At 39.0% G+C, this 16,409-nt stretch overlaps 1 protein-coding gene across 2 annotated transcripts in view; it reads left to right on the plus strand.

Annotated features, from left to right (window-relative positions):
* Nucleotides 1–16,409, plus strand: part of LOC105357177 — a 302,080-nt gene that overhangs the window by 121,027 nt on the left and 164,644 nt on the right. The gene's annotated exons all lie outside the window — the stretch shown is intronic.

Consider the following 16,409-nt stretch of genomic DNA (forward strand, 5'->3'; position numbering starts at 1 on the left):
CACTGCTGGACTTCAAAGACGTGTGTGTGTGCAGACTGGATGCGCATGTCGGTGTGTGTGTTTGTGAGTGTGTGTATTTGGGTGTGTGTGTTGGTGTGTGTGATAACCTTGCAGAAAACCTACAGGTTAGGGGGCTGATTTAAAGTAAAAATAAATTTTGAGATGTGAATGACTAAAACAAAAAAACACAGCTGCCTTCACATTATTTACAAAAAATAAGAATCAATTAATTCATTTGTTGATTTAAAAAAAAGTGTTGTCATCAGCAGAATACATTTTTTGATCACATAAATGAAAAATTTAAATATGTCTAGTGTGTAAAAATCAACAGTCAGGACTGCAGTTTTCAAATTTTATCTGGTTAAAAAAATATTAATTTACATTTTTTTAATATGTGACAAATATTATGTCAATTTTTTAAATAGTTTTGAAACTTTTAACCCTCATCCTTCTAGACTATTTGTGCTGTTTTATTTATGAATTATGGTGAAATTTAAAGACCCACTGCAAAGACAATTGTGTTTTTTGCTCTTTTGGAATTTTTTGCATGATGTTGGACATTTATATTGAAAATTAAGCTCAAAATTGTGTTTCTGAATATTTCTTCATTAAAATCATTGGAAATCAGAAGCAGGTAAAAAAACGACATTGGACATTTATTTTTGTGACATAGAAAGCATGCTGGACGTGTCACATTCTGATTCTGATGCATCCACTTAAAGACAAATAGATCCATGAACGTCTTTGTTTTTTCTCATGAGCTGGCATCTGGATCAAAACTGTACGGCGTTAAACTGCAACATTGCTCGCCATTTTTGTTGCACTGGTAATGCTAAGTGGGGGTTGTGAAGGTCTGTAAGCTAGCAGTGTAGGAGACAGTGTAGGGATGCTGGGAATTGGAGGCAGGCTTACTCTTCGCCCACAATTCAGAGTGAATTTATAAACTGCCACTCTGCAGAAACTATGTCCTAGAAAACAGCACAGTCATAATTCAACGACCACTGGAAACGTTTTTAAAAAAGATCAAAAGATGATCAAAGACAATTTGTCTTGCCACTTTTGCCGAAAAAAATAAAAAATGACTTCACGTTTTGATGGAACACTTAACTTTGGTAAACACGTAGTTTTGACAAGTTTAGTAGTTTTTGCATTTTGCCAAGTAGAAATTTGATTGATATTGATATTAAGATTCTACAGTGATATAATTTAATGACTGAGACAGTCTTGACACAAAAAAATAAAAACAAAAAAACATTGTTTATTAATGTTAGAAGATTATTTATTTTTAAGCTGTATTTTTTATCACTTTTTCACGTCACTGTTGCTGAGGTCTGTGTCCGTTCTGACTTCAAATGGCGGTTGAGTTACCAGTGACAGTAGAAAAACAAAAGCTCTGAGAGAAGCAGCCCGGTAAAGACAAAAGGGTTGTGTTCAGGAGGAGAAAAAAACAGCAGCTAGTGTCTCAATTTTCCCTCCAGCTTTCATCTGAAAATGTCTGCAGTGGAAAGAGAGCAGCCTGGTTGTGTCCCTGCAGGTCAGCTACAGCGCTCACTGGCTTTAACTGCAGACTCTGGATGTGGGCCATGTTTTCCTTAGGTCATTTGATGACCCACTCTCAGTGCTTTGAACAATTTGTACCATGAGAAGATTCAAAAAGTTTTATTCATAGTTGCTGCATGGGCATTTTCATTTATGTTTATGTTTGATAAATGCATGTGTTAGTGGGAAGCATTTTAGTGGAGTCAGTGAATTTGTATTTGACAAACACAAATGTTGTGCCTTTGAGCATCCAACAGAGGTTAATTTCAGATAGGTTTAAAACCTACTTTTAGTAATTAAGAAAAGACTGATCTACTTCCATTTTACTACAGATGCATATATACATGCTACCGGATTTCACTCAAAATTGCTTATCAACCTGACAAGTCAGAGCGTAAGGAAAGACAATGAACTCCAAACTCACGGACATACAGATTGGATAAGATACAATAAAGTAAAAGACCGTATTTGTTCCAGAAGTTGCCATAACAGTTTTTTCAAAAATCATTTTGGATTGCCTTCAAGGAGTCAGGCGCCTATTTGCCACAACATTTCTTCAAACCCTGCTTTGACTTGAAATGGGCATCAAAAAGAAAAAGAGCTACTACCAGAACATCCACAGTAGATTACCTAGAGAGCTGATATTGCCAGGTAGCAGGGGCAACTGCTTCCATCCAAATTTCAGCAAAATTTGTGTGGCAGTTTATAGTTTGCAGAACCCTATTTTGTGTTTCACTGACATCTGACCCTAAACGTGATCCAGGAGGCATCTCCAAGTCTTATTTTGGGGAATGCCGATAAAAATGGCACCACTGTTTCGTCTGAAGCTTTTGGAAAAGTCAGGATGCCTTCTAGAATGTCAATAGATCAATGGCAACAAGCCAGAGACCCACTTTGTGGGGAACTCAACCCTCTTCAGTGAAGATGTTCTGTTGGTTTTATTTTTTCTTCTTTCTGTCCAAGTCTAAGCTAAAAAAAAAAAAAAAAGACCCAGAGACATTCTCCCCAACAAAAAAACTAGATAACTAGAAATTTAGATACCAAATCACCAGATCTTTTTTTATTTTTTTCCATAAATCCAGCTGTTAAGGGAGCTTCACTTAAAAATGATTTTTTCATGTTCTGGTTTCGATGAGCACCAGGGAATTGTTATCTTAGATTTGTGATCTCAGCTGTGAGTTTGATTGTTTCTAAAAAAAAAACAAAAGTTTCTTCAAGATCTTTTAGATTTTTTAATAGTTTGTGATTGTTGCGACACAGTGGCGACCTGTCCAGGGTGTCCCCTGGCTTCGCCCACAAGTGGCCAGCATTCGAACCGGCAGCCCTGTGACCCTGAAAGGGACCAAACGGCCTAGAAGATGAATGATTGTACTTGATAATATACAAAAACTATGGTGAAAGCATGTCAAATGGAGAAATTAAGGACTTTTTCACAAGATAAAACATAAAGGAGCCTTAAAGGTGATTCACTGAGGGCCAGATGTTTTAATAAAGTAGAACTGTACAGAGACTTGTTTTTTATAGGATCATTGTTGTGTATAAGCAGGTTATTCTGTATGGTTTAACAGACCAAGCTGCACTTTTATATTATAGTGGTAACATTTCTTCTAGAGCTTGTCTTTTTGGGTGGTCCACCGCTTTATCATACCCCCTCCAGCAAAAGAGTTTTCTCCTCTGGACTACTGCAACAGAGAAAGCGAAGGACAAAGTGCAGCTTAACAGACAGAATAAAACATCTCCTGCTTTTTATGCCCTCAAAGACTTGATTTCAGGCCTCTGCTCCCTAACTGACGAAGTTCTGTGAGACTCGGCTGATGAAACTATTAAAGTTGTATGTTCATCTTCACTTGAAACAGATTTGGGATCGAAGCTCATCCCACATTCAGCTTTAAGCCTCAACACAGCTGGAAACAGAAGGTTAAGGAGAAAGGGACGTCCATTATTTAGGGGACAGGATGAGATGAGAACTCGTCGTCCTCGGTTTTGTTCAGAGGCGCTATCTGATGATTGTAATCAACTCAAAGTAGCAATACTTAAAAAAAGGGGAAAAAAATCAACCAAATAATTACTCCAGTAAAAGTAGGAAATGTGACAGAAGTAATTAAGAACTGAGAGCACTTTGAATGTAGCCAAGCATTTGTTCTTTCTTGTTTATTCTGCCCTGTGATGGTATTTCTTGGTGGTACAATGGGCACAGGCAGCAAAAAGATCTTTAACAGTGCCTGCAGCTTTAATTTTTCAGCTGGCACCCTTCAAAGTCTTCTGTCTTTAATTGGCTGAGCTGCAGCCACTCCTCATTGATGCTGCCCTTTATAAAGATGGAGTAGAAAACTGTGCTCCAAAGCCTGCGCACACCTAATTAGAGTTGATGCTGATTATAATTGTCATTAGTGGAGTGAGTTGGTTGATTTACAACAGACATTGCCAATTTAGGCCAACTGATTTACTCTTGAATAACCTTAATTAGGTAGAAAATGTCTTTTAAGGGGAGGCAGCCACACAAGTGAGACTGGTCTGATTAAACACTATGACTACTACAGATGTAACGAAGGCAGCTCTTTAGCACACAAGCTCCTTTTTATTCCTTGACAGTTACCAAAGAAAATTGTATTTCTTGTAGGGTAATTGCTTTGGGAATTTGAAGTCCATGTTTTTAGGTTTGGTTATTTCATTTTCTTATTGTGACATCTTTTACACAAATCTAATTCTGGAGGTGACTGACGTGAGGTTGCATCAAGAACATGTGTAGGGTCTAATTTCAACTTAAAAAGATCATTGCTTCAACTGTCATTTGTATGTCCATCTAGTTATGTATACATCCCTCTGTCTAATCTTTTGCCTATTTATTTAACTATCAACTTACAGTTAATCTAAGCATCAAACTACCCTTCAGTCCATTTATCCATCCGTCTATCTATCAGTCTCTGTCTGTCTTTCTGTCTGTCTGTCAAACCTTCCGCCTGCTTTAAAAATGATTTTTTTTGCCATTCATCCAATAGTGATATGTTAAATTCTGTAAATCTAAAACATGTCACAAAGGGTCTATTCAGACTGGAAAAACCCATTGGTCTCGACCCAATCCGATTAATTTGGTCTGGATCGAGAACAGCTCCTTCCAGGCCAGGATCAGTCTGTGCTGTCAGAACCACCACTAGGCTAACGTAAACGCCCACTTTCTCCGTGGAACAAGTGCTGATTTGCTAAAACCTTTCCTCTAAAATGCACAACATGTACATCCATCTTTGCTAAAGTTTGGATGTAGTTGTTTTCATGGGCGAGACACAGACACGCAGCTGAGGCTGACTCTAGGTTGACGTCATGCAATGGGTGGAGCGAAAGCCGGTGCCTCAGAGATCGAGTCATCATTCTTCTGGGTTGGAAAATAACTCAGGAAAATAACTAACGTTTAAAAAATTTAAAATATTTTGTGTATGAAAGATAATATATTAACATATACAATTATATTATCATATACAGTGTACAAGGATATTGTTTACTGTAAAATGCTTAAGAATAGCATGTAAAAGACCCTTTAAAATCGATATTGTTGTCATGTCGTTTCTCATGTCATCTGTGTAACACTTTATCTCTCCTCAGCTGTAGCAGCAACAGAAAAAAAACACGTTTTTGTGAATGGGCATGCTCAAATGACAAGAGAATCATTTGCAACGTCTTGTTTATATAATATTGAATAAAAATGTGGTCACAAACGTGGACTCAGAAGAAAAATGATATTATTGTTACACTGAGATCTTTGTATAAAAAGTCCAAAGAATAATGTATGTTTTTGCTTTGAAGCTAAAGATTCTCTTTGAAACCTTATTGTGTGTCTGGATGTGCAAATCAAACTGAAGGGCATACTGAAAAATCCATATCAAACAGACATCCACTCAGATGGAATGTCACTGCTGTCCAAGTAGGGATTAACATGTTTCACCATCTGGGCATCACAATCAGCGGCTCCCTGTTACCTTCATTTCAGCCATCTTTTACTGGGAAATGTGAGCCAGCCAGGGCCACGCCCGCTGTGATTGAAGCCTTTCTGCTCTGTCCACCTTCTGTACAAACAGCAACTGATAAGGTCCAGATTACATTTGCCTCATCGCATTTTTGAAGTTGTTAATTAGATTTGGGCCCCACTCTCAAATGAGCTCCTTTGGAATTTGTATGTTTGTGTTTGCTTACACACCACATATTTATCACATCCAAGCTCGCCTCATGGAGCTAAAATGACAATCAAGAAAAAACACAACAAACAATGGAATAAAAAGAATGACTTCAGAAGCTTACAATTCAGTCATATAATCTTGAGAGACCCGTCGTGCAGAGGCAGAATGGTCAACCTCTGATTGGAGAATTAAAAGTTTGGTTCCCACATTGCCTGCCTATGTGTTGAAGTGTCCTTGGGCAAGACCCCACATTGCTCCTGGAGGTTGAGGTTGGCACCAGTGCAGGGCAGTGAATCCCCCATCAGTGTGGGAATGTGTGTGGGCATGGGTGGATGAGACTGCGGCTGTAAAGCGCCTTAAGCCTCTAGGTGCAGTATAAGTATACGCCAATTACAATTAAGTCAGTCATGCTAATTGTTTGATGTGAATTAAAAAACTAACTAGCTGTACCAAAAAGTTGGGACTTTACTAAAATATATATCCATGACTTTTTTGTGTTAGAGGACAATAATCCAAAAGAGCCCTACTACATTTTTGATTGGTTGAGTAATATTTGTTTTTAGGCATTAATAAATTGGGTTTAAAAGGTGAAATTGATCAACAACTTAAAATAGATTATACTTAGATGTATGCCCTGTTTAACTTATTCTTACTGTTAACAACTTTAGAAAGTTATCGGCCTTCAAACTAAGGGCGGGGAAAAAAATTTGTTACAAGTTCTAATTAGAATATTTGAATTAAGACCTCTGTTTTATTTTTAAACCATTGTCCTTGCCTTGACGTCAAGTACCGTGTTTCTTAAGTAGTCGTCATTTCAACGTCTTGATTTTGACAGGATGTTTGTTCTGACCTTGTCAGCATGTGGTTCCTGGTCACACCAGCATCAGGTATGCAGCATCCATGAGTGCAGCTTTAACTGTCAAACTCACAAAGCAGATGGAGCTGAAATCACCCTGAGCCCCACAGACCTCCTCTGACAGCTCGAACCACACCAACAGAAAAGAAACAGTAAATCTGCCAATTATACTCTGCACGCAGAGCAGAGAAGGGCTTTGACTTCTCAGTCGAGCTCTCTCAGCTGAATTTGAAACAGGAAAATGAAGTTCATTTAGTGGAACGATGGTGCTCTCTGAGTGAGAAGTGGTGGATCTTTTCTCTCTGCATAAATATGCCATTTTTTGATCAGTTTTTGCAAGAAAGAGACATTTATTTCTAGGACAGCAAACTAAAGGTTTTTGTTTTGTGGACACCCTAGGTTTTCTTCAAATCAGGAAGGAATATTAATAATTTCGAAGCTTGAAATACTGTATGCTCAAAAGGACCAAATCCTACTGTTTTAAACTCAATCCTTTATACCTGTTCTCCAGAATTTACTCACAAAATCTGCACTCAATAAGAGTGATTCTCCTTGCTTTTCTTGGATCTCCTCCTTTGGGCTTGATGACGCCCCTGTTGATGTCTGATTTATTAACTTGTCTTGTTACATTACACTAAGTTTGTATTTGACTGACTGTAAGTGAAAACCTTATTCATCTATATGCACCAAAACACAGACAGGGTAAATTTGTAAACACGCAGACCGGTTTTGGAATTTTAAAAAAGAAAAGAAAATGTGAAAGTTCATGTTTGCTATGGAGCTCTGTGCCCTTTTTAGAGAGGTACAACACTCTGGATTGCTGCCCAAAACATCTGACATGTCTGTATCCTTTTATGCAGCACATTTTGTTGTATGAACAAAACATAAATTTGAAGAAACATGGTAAGAAAGTTCTTTTGAATAGTGTCCCCTCTGAATATCGCGGTTTAACCTTTTGCTGTTAGTGGATTTTTTTCAGCACAAATATGCATTTCTTTTTGTTTGTTTGTTTTTCAGTATTACAGCTCATAGTATTCTGCAACCTGATTGGCTGTTGACCTTGTCATTTAATCTCATCCATGCCATGCCTTTTGTGGGTAAAGCTTGAACTGCTAGCAGATATGTTTTTTTTTTTTTACTCTGTTACACTGGACCTATTTTCTACGAAGGTTTGAACTTAAACTTTCGACAAGAGACTAAAGTGTGAAAATGGTGTATGAAGTGTGTGGTAAGGAGTTTTAGAGCCTTAAAATATCAGTAATCCTACTTTGCAGATTTCACCTAGTGGTTTATGGAACGTATCCCCTCACCCCCAGTAAATGAGGGGTTTATTTATTTATTTGTTGTTCATAAAGTAACACTCCGGAATAAGTGTTTAATGTTTATTTATCTGGTTGGGCAACCATAGTAATAATAGCAAAAGTTTAGTTTAACTGCACACTTTTCTCTCCTTACACAGTGAAAATGTATTGTTGCCATGTGGCCTTTAAAAAAGAACAAGCGTTTCTGTTTTAAAAAAGCAAAACTGCATCCACTGCTGCCTGATACAAATGTTTTTTGAGAACATGAAATTATCTGCACTCCCTCACAGCCAGAAACAAACGTCATGGATAACTTCATGGTTATTCTGAAACTCTTTCCAATCAGCACAGCAGGAACACTTACACATTTCACCAGGTGAGTGTTAGGACAAGCTGTGCATGTTGGACCCCCTTCCCTCCCCCTGTGACCATTTCAATTACTACAGTCAAGGATTTTTCGACAGATGAGGTCATGAAGGTCACTTCAGTAAAGTGGGGAAGGAGCAACAACTGACAAAAAGTCAAGAACCATCATAGGCATTTTTTTAAACTTGAAAGTTTGCTGTGTATTTGTGTTGTTTACTCATGATTTGAAGCTTCATCAACGCGCTTCTCATCGAATGCCAGATCTTCATCAGACTAAAAAAAAAAAAAACCCAAAAAAAAAGATCTTCATCAGACTTCTAGTTGTCAGGTTGCGAGGTTGATGAAGGACCCAAATGCAGAGATGGGAGGCAGGCGGTTCCAAAAACAAGGGGTTTATTTAAATAACAAGTGGCGCTGCGGAGCATCGAAACCAAAAACCAAATGTCGGGGTAAACAGGCAGACAGGGAGGCAGACAATATGGACCCGGAACAGACGAAGTCAGTGACAAAACATATATACTGACAGGACTGTCGAGACAAAAGTGTAAATGATCAGGGGAGATTGGGAAAAAGGGAAACTCAAACAGGCAGAACCTTCAGGGAGAACCTTCACAATAAAACAGGAAGTAAAATTAAAGCAGACAGAACCCTAATCACGATTCTGACTTTTAACAAGTAAAGCACCAAATAATAATTAGAGAATGCTGCTAAATATGGTCTGCAGCAACAAATTCTAGAAATGGTTGTGACCAACCATGGGCCACATTTCTCATTTCAGTTCACACTCAAAAAAGCACACATCCTGGAACAGTTTTATGGGAGGAATTGGTTAATTATGCCTTAAATGTAAAAGGCTGCACTACACAGGATAGATGTAACTCAACAAAACTAACTCATTTGAAAAGCTCAAAAATATTAGCCATAAATTATCCTGAATTTGTTAACTTTAAGTGATTTAAAATATCTCAGACCTTTTTTGTTATGAGTGACTGGTTAATTGTCCTTGATATGAATGAAGCTGAATGCTGCCTTCACTGACCTGATGAGGAAAGCAGCAGCCCCCGATAGAGGCTGGCTCGTCTGGGTAGCAATGCTGTGAGCCTCTGGTTTAACTGGGATCGTTGTCTTCGAGGTCAGGTGACACGCTGCCGAGGATGAACCCTAACCCAACACAAACACATGAAAGGGTTAATGAAAAAGACAGAGCTGGTCAAAATTATACCGTTTGCATCAACCTCCAGAAGGATGGTTAAAAAAACTTTATGCTTTTGTTTCAAACTTCTACCATCATCTAATTACATTTGCACATAATCAGATTACTGTGAGGCAGATGTTCCTATGCTTGCAGAACCATGACAGAACCCTGTTGATTTGTAATTACGGATGGAGAGCATCAGCAGCTCAGCCGGTCCCAAAGGCGACATTTCTGGAAACGTTTCTCCATATTTTTCAGGGACAGCACATTTGTGCCAGGAAGTTATTCAATAATGACAGACTTAAATGAGGTCCAAACTTCCTGTTCTGCTTCAACACATCATGGCTGCTGAGGTGCAAGGTGAGGATCTGTTTCTGCTTCTCATAATGAGTTATCTGAGTCCACTAATAGACAGTAAGGCTGTCAAGTTGGAAAATCTATTTCGTGGTACAGTCGGTGAGCTTGCCAGACCATAAACCAAAAACATGTAGACCACTAACAAACCATACCTCCAATCTTCCTCATTCTTTAATTTTGGGGATTGCATTTGTTTTTCTAAACTTTCCCTGGTTGCTGTGGATTAAACTGATAACTGGAACAGGTTAGTTGGCACATTCATTCCTCAGCTGTGTGTCTGTGATACACTCAGTGACACTCGGCAAACTAACAGGATTACACAAGGAGCTGGAGGCAGGGGGGTTCAGCAAAAACTCCATTGAGACAAATCACACAAACGACACAACAGAAGCACAAATGAGGAGAGTAGCTCGATGTTGACGGTTAAAATAAAGAGCACAGATACTGTACACACTTTGTCATTTTTGCCTTAGTTGTATCTTTAGTTCTTTTATCGTAAGAATTATTCATTGTCGGGTTTTTTTTAGGTCAGTGCTAGCTGGGCAAAGCTGACACTAGATTTTTATTGTAAAATTATCATTATATTATATTATATTATATTATATTATATTATATTATATTATATTATATTGTATTGTATTGTATTGTATTGTATTGTATTGTATTGTATAACTTAGATACTGAAAGGTTTCTGACTGGAGAAGGAATTTTTAAAGCACCCTTTATAAAAATAAAAAAACTACTCTAATTCCTGATATGTTAAGTCCATCAAACCTAACCTTTAAAGGGGACAAATCCTCATATCCTTCTAGAATTTCAAGGTCTTGGTTTGTTGCCCATCTGCTTTATGGCTAATTTAAAAACACCCCTGCAGGTGTGGGGTGCACTTCCCCTGCAACAAACCTAGGTAACCAATCAGCAGCTTTTATCTTATCGTCATTTTGAAATGCATAAAGATGTGTTGGGAATAAATTGGTTTTCATCTGGATGTTTCATTACCTCAGAATAAGCTATCCCCACTTAGTTTGATGTGACTTTTGTTCTTGACTTGTGATTTAAGTGATTTCTGTTTTTTACTTTATGTAACATACTTTGTGATTTTGTTTATGGAAAATCTGGACAGGTGGTTGTTTGGCGTTTTAGTGTTTAGTTTTGTGATGGAAGTCAGGGTGAAAACGGTTTTCTTTACTTCATTAGTGGCTCTTGATGGAGTCAGCATGTCCAATCTAAATGTTCAATTTGGTTTCTGTTGGTCTGAAAATAGATGTTCTTCTAAGAGTAGTTCCAAATGTTTTTATGTCCATTATGGTGCGTTTTGGTGAGGCAGGTTGTCAGGCGGCTCCTTGTTTCCACATCATGCCGTCTCCCCGTTGGCTGTCGACAGACTAATCAGCTTAACACCACCTGTTCCCATTCCCGTTTCACTTTCCGCTCTCTGCGGGTTCGTTTTCATCTCAGAGCTAGAAAAGCACGCATCCCGTGCAGACTTTCTGCAAAGCAAGCCAGGCTGAAACACAGAGATAAGAATGCAATGGCGTCTGACACAAAAAAGCAAGAAAAAAATGCTGCTGTCTGCTCTGAAAACCACCTTCCAGCCTGAGGGCTAGACTACGTCAGTGGCGAGCTTTCAGGTCTTTTCAGCATAAGAGGGGGTGGTGTTTCATAGATTCTCAGTGAGCGCTGCTCTTCACTTGCAGGTTTCTAACCGAGTCATCAGCCCTCAGCTGCAAGCAGCAGGATCCCTAACGAGGCCACTGCTCCTCTGTGGATGCCAGTCGATAATAAGGAGGATAACACGACTCCCTTCAGTAAGCGGAGACTGTATGCACAGATGAGTCAAGGACTGATCATCCTCCATCAATTCGTCCAGGTGCTAGAAGTCCTCAGTCCTTCCACAAAATACATTAAAACTTGTCCTTAAAAATTCACATTTGCTGAACTTTCCACACTTTTGGGAGCAAAAGATTATAAGGTGCACTGTAATTATTTGAGAAAAAGTTAAGGGTTTTATGTGCACCTTATAGTGCAGAAAATATGGTATTTGGTCTAGTAATTAAAAAAAAACAACATCAGCTAATACTGTGACATTGGAATGTTATGCAATCCACTAATCCTCAGAAAGTTAACCAAGAATTATTACCAAACATTGTCACTCAGTTCACTGTCTAATTAAGTTTGGTTTAAGTTGTTTTCCGGTGTTACTTTAAATGTTTTCATGGTATTTTTGAGTCACCAAAACCATCAGAATTTCTTCAGTAACTTTTCATCCTCAATCAAAATTTCTGTCCCTTCCTGCTTACCGTAGCATGCTCATGTTTGCAGCATGTCACTCTCCACACTCCCTCGAGGTAGCTGTGTGCATTTAGAGGTGTGACCGTGGCCAGGCCTTTTGCCCCACCCCCTCCCAGGTAAGTGCTCTGAACTCCGCCCCATCCGAACGGAGCTCCGCTTGGCAGCTGCTGCCCGTCTTGGGTCCAGCCTTGCTGCTTGGCCTGGTGCTTGTCTCCCTCGTAGGCTGTCTCCATGGCTGGTGGGGGGCACACCGAGGTGGCCATGTTTGGGGTGGCTGGGCGAGGTGTCATCCTTCTGCTGGTGCCAAGGGCCTGACACAGAGCGAGGTGTCTCAGGTGCTGGACGGTGGTGCCGCAGACGTCACAGCGGGATGCAGGAGAAGCATGGCGGCCACGGCGAGGACACTGCAGGCGCTGGAGCTTATCGAAGAGGAAGGAGGCGTAGGCCGGGTCCTGGGGGGCAATTAAGATCACACAATTTATTTCAGTGAAAGCATTTATCAATGTGTTTTTGCTGTTTTTTTTAAAGTGATTGTAGTGTTTTGGCAGGTGGTCGTGACTCTAGAGCCCAAATCCAGACCTTGAGGGCTGGCCTCCTGCTAGTTTTAGAAACCCTGCCTCATCTGCCGCTGATAATCTGAATCAGGTGTGTTTAGCTTCAGTGACATTGGTTGGAAAGCATGTAGGAGGCATCGATTTGGGCACCCCTGCTCTAGAGGTAATAAAAGTTCTCAGAGCCAAACGTTTGTATTGGATTGGTCATATCGTCACTTCAGAGTACAAATAAATACTGGAAACTTGTGTGTGCTAAAATAAATACCACTCTCTCAAATATATTAGCTACTTGCTCTTTGTAGGTGGCATAAAAGCAAATCTCTAATCTCTTAACATCCAATTTAACATGTATAGTAGAAATCTGATATTCCATTAAAAATTGATTTGTTCTTTCAAATAACTGGACATGTGGAGCTTTTATGAAGTAGCAGATGCTAAATTTGCACCTTTCTCAACATGAAGTTTATGTTTCTGCGCAAAGACTCCTCCACAGTCTGGCCTGCAGCAGACCCAGTGAATCTCAGTCATTGACCACCAACCAGCTGCCCAGCATGCACTCACAAACACACACAGCAGCAGCAAGCAGCAGCTGGGCATAAACCTGTCTCCATCTATAGAGGTGCCACAGATTTACAGCTGGGAGCGTGTCAGAGTGTGACGTGCCGCCACATCCACTCGCCTTTCATGAATGGAGGTCACAACAAGAGTCAGAGCTGGAATAACATCACACTGATGCTTTACAGCCAACAGACGGTGACCCAGAACAACATGAAGGAGCGGCTCAGCCTCCACTTTTTTCATCTGCCCTGTCCGCCACCTGTCAGCTGCAACGCCCGTCTGGAAGCTCGCACTTAACCACAAACTGGAAAACATTTGATGCTTTAATGTCCTCGTGCCCTGAAAAGGTGACTTAAACCAGGAGGATACTCGTTCATTCTTTCGTCTTGTTGTGTTACTTTTAAGACAGGAAACTGTAACTTTTTCTTGATTTAGACACTAAAAGTGGGTCTCGATCTTTAAAAGACTCAAAAAAACCTCAACATTTTGTGTTAAATCTTTTTGATAACGTTTAAGTTGTAATTCTTGTTTTTAATGGTATACTGTTTTCTGGGATTCTGTATAACAAGATGGGGATTTATCAATTATGCTGCTCATCTACTAAGCTAATTAATAAACGAAGTTTACTCATTAACAAAAAAATTCTCAGAGTCGTCAAAAAGAAAAACAAGAAGCAATACAATCCTCCATCAACATTTCAGATTAACAACTGCTTCCTCAAAACCACTGACCTCTGACCTTTTGCTTTTTTCTAGGAATTTTAACAGAACAAAGAAATCCTATCAAATGACGAACCCCAAAGCAAGAACAATTTATAAATTAGCATTTTTCCTGCAAAATTTGAATTTAGGGTGGAAAAATGTTTAGCTTTTGTAGCCAAACATGTCCAGACTGACAAAAGAAGTAAATGCAAATTGATGTTTCGATCCTGATAAACAGGTGTAACTAGCGTGTTAGTATACGTTTGACATAGTAATAAAATACATTTTTGAGGTAAAACTACTTTTTAATACATATCTAAGGCAACAAATGAGGAAAATAGAAGCAATAAAATGAAATTACCTGTTTGCCTGATTCCTACAATATCAGTTTGAGTTTTTCAACGGTTTCATCCTGAAGCTGTTTTAATTCTGCACCATCTATGTCCAGCCCTGCTGCTCCCTTTGAGCTTAACTTCTGTCGTCTTCTGTGACAGAGTGGAGACGGCCAGCTGGAGCCCAGCAGAAGCTGACATCACTTCCTGTCCAGCCTCCATCACCCTCCTGCTTTTCCTTCAGATGCAGATAAGTTTAGTTTCTGTAAAATGCTTTTGACATTTTTTAATCCTTTTGACAAAAATGTTCCCTAAGATGAAACCCAGGGGGAAACCAAAACCAGCTCTGAATGGGTGCAGTTCAACAGATAACCACTAGGTCCCATAAGCAAATAGTCTTCATTGACTTTAATGGGAAATCGCTCAATTTTACGAAAATACATTTCCAAAATCTGTCAACAGTATGGAGTTAAAATTCTTTAACCTTTTTACACCAGAGCTTCAGCTCCAAAGCTGAGATTCTGACTTCGGTCCTGCAAAGAAAGGAGGAAACTAAAAATAAAGTACAATACAAAGTACTGATAAAAACTATTTTTTATTTACCAACAGTTTTAGGTATACATTTATATTTTTTAAATTATATTTTCAAATTTCCTTTTTTTCAAATTTTCAACATTTCTTTTAAATTTAAAATGTTTTTTTTTTATTTACAGTTTTATTTTTTTAATTTTCAATAATTCCTTCAAGTTTAGAATTTGTAATTTCAAGTTTAAAAATTGTTTTGAAATTTTCAACGCTGATCCTGATTTGACCTTCATACATATTTCCTTAAAAGCTCTTAATGATGAAAGTATTCACATAAAGCAGGTTAAAGAGCGTTCAGTGTTTAGGGGAATTCTGCTCTCCCAGGCTGTTTCTCCATCTTGAGTTGCACCTCTGTGAATGCTAATGTCGCCTGTCAGGAAGATCTCCTCTGACTGACAAGAGGAGAAATGATGGTGAGAACAACCGTTGCTGAAGAGCGCTGCCACCTCTTCAGCACTGGATCACCTCTTTAAAAGCCTGCTGGACTCTGCAGGGTGGAGGCAAGAAAACGTGCCTCACAAATCGAAGCACATTAAATGATCAAAACTTTGATTTCCACTGACATTTGTCAACTTCAGCTTGAAACGAATCAGATGTTTGCTCCAAAAACATTCAAATTATATTCAAGCATCTGAAATAACAGCAGAACCAAGATGTCTCATTTGCACCCCCACATTAATCAACACATTAATTCTGCCGCCTTGAGAAATGAGAATTTGGATGTTAATGGCTCTTTTAGAATGTGGTTAAAGGAGCTGAACCCGCCTCCCTCAGCTCTAATTATCTCATCACTCATGAGTGCAGCTGAAAAAGTGTTTTTTTAATCAGGTTTTATTTGAAGGCTGCAGGCGGCAGAATTGAGGAGGTATAATCAATCTCCTGTTTGAAAAGGGAATCAGTTTGTTTTAATGGAAAGGATGCACTGTGGAGGTTAGGAGGAAACTCAAACCGCCTATTTTCTCTTTGAAAGAAAAAAACACGTTCACATAAAAAAATGCATTTTGACTGAAAAACATAATTATTGAATAATTTGAAGTTTGCCAGGTAAAAGAGCTGTGAGCCCTCCATGAATAATCGTCACAGCAAGTCTAAGGTCGTATGGTGGAGTATTTTGAAATAAAGCTGTTAAGGCAGAAGCACGGGTTTATTTAAGGAGCAGCCGAGAAATTAGGCATTTTCCTCTGGTTGAAAAATACCGAAACGGGAATGAAAAATGCAATAACGTGCAAAAAGAGAGTAAAGAAGTTTGGTTTAAATGCAGCACGTTTGGAGGATCTTTCACCAGAAACCACAGAAATAAAACTGGACCATTAATGTCACAATTCAGCACAGAGGAAATGAAGGCCGGGAAAGGGACGAGCACATAGACTGCAGTTTGTTTCGCCCTCATCAGCAATATCCAAATACACAACTGGGACGGGACAAAGTACAGTTATACAAATGTGAGGTGTGATAAAAATAAAAACTGATTATTTTGCTCCCAATCCTCCACATGCTTGAATCTAAAATAAAGCAAAGAATATCTATCCCAGACTGTATTTACATTTTTTGATGCTGACTTGGTAGCATGTGAATCAGAAGGTGATGGTTACCATCTGCAACTT

The sequence above is a fragment of the Oryzias latipes genome, chromosome 24, assembly GCF_002234675.1.
Source record: "Oryzias latipes chromosome 24, ASM223467v1".
NCBI lineage: Eukaryota > Metazoa > Chordata > Actinopteri > Beloniformes > Adrianichthyidae > Oryzias > Oryzias latipes.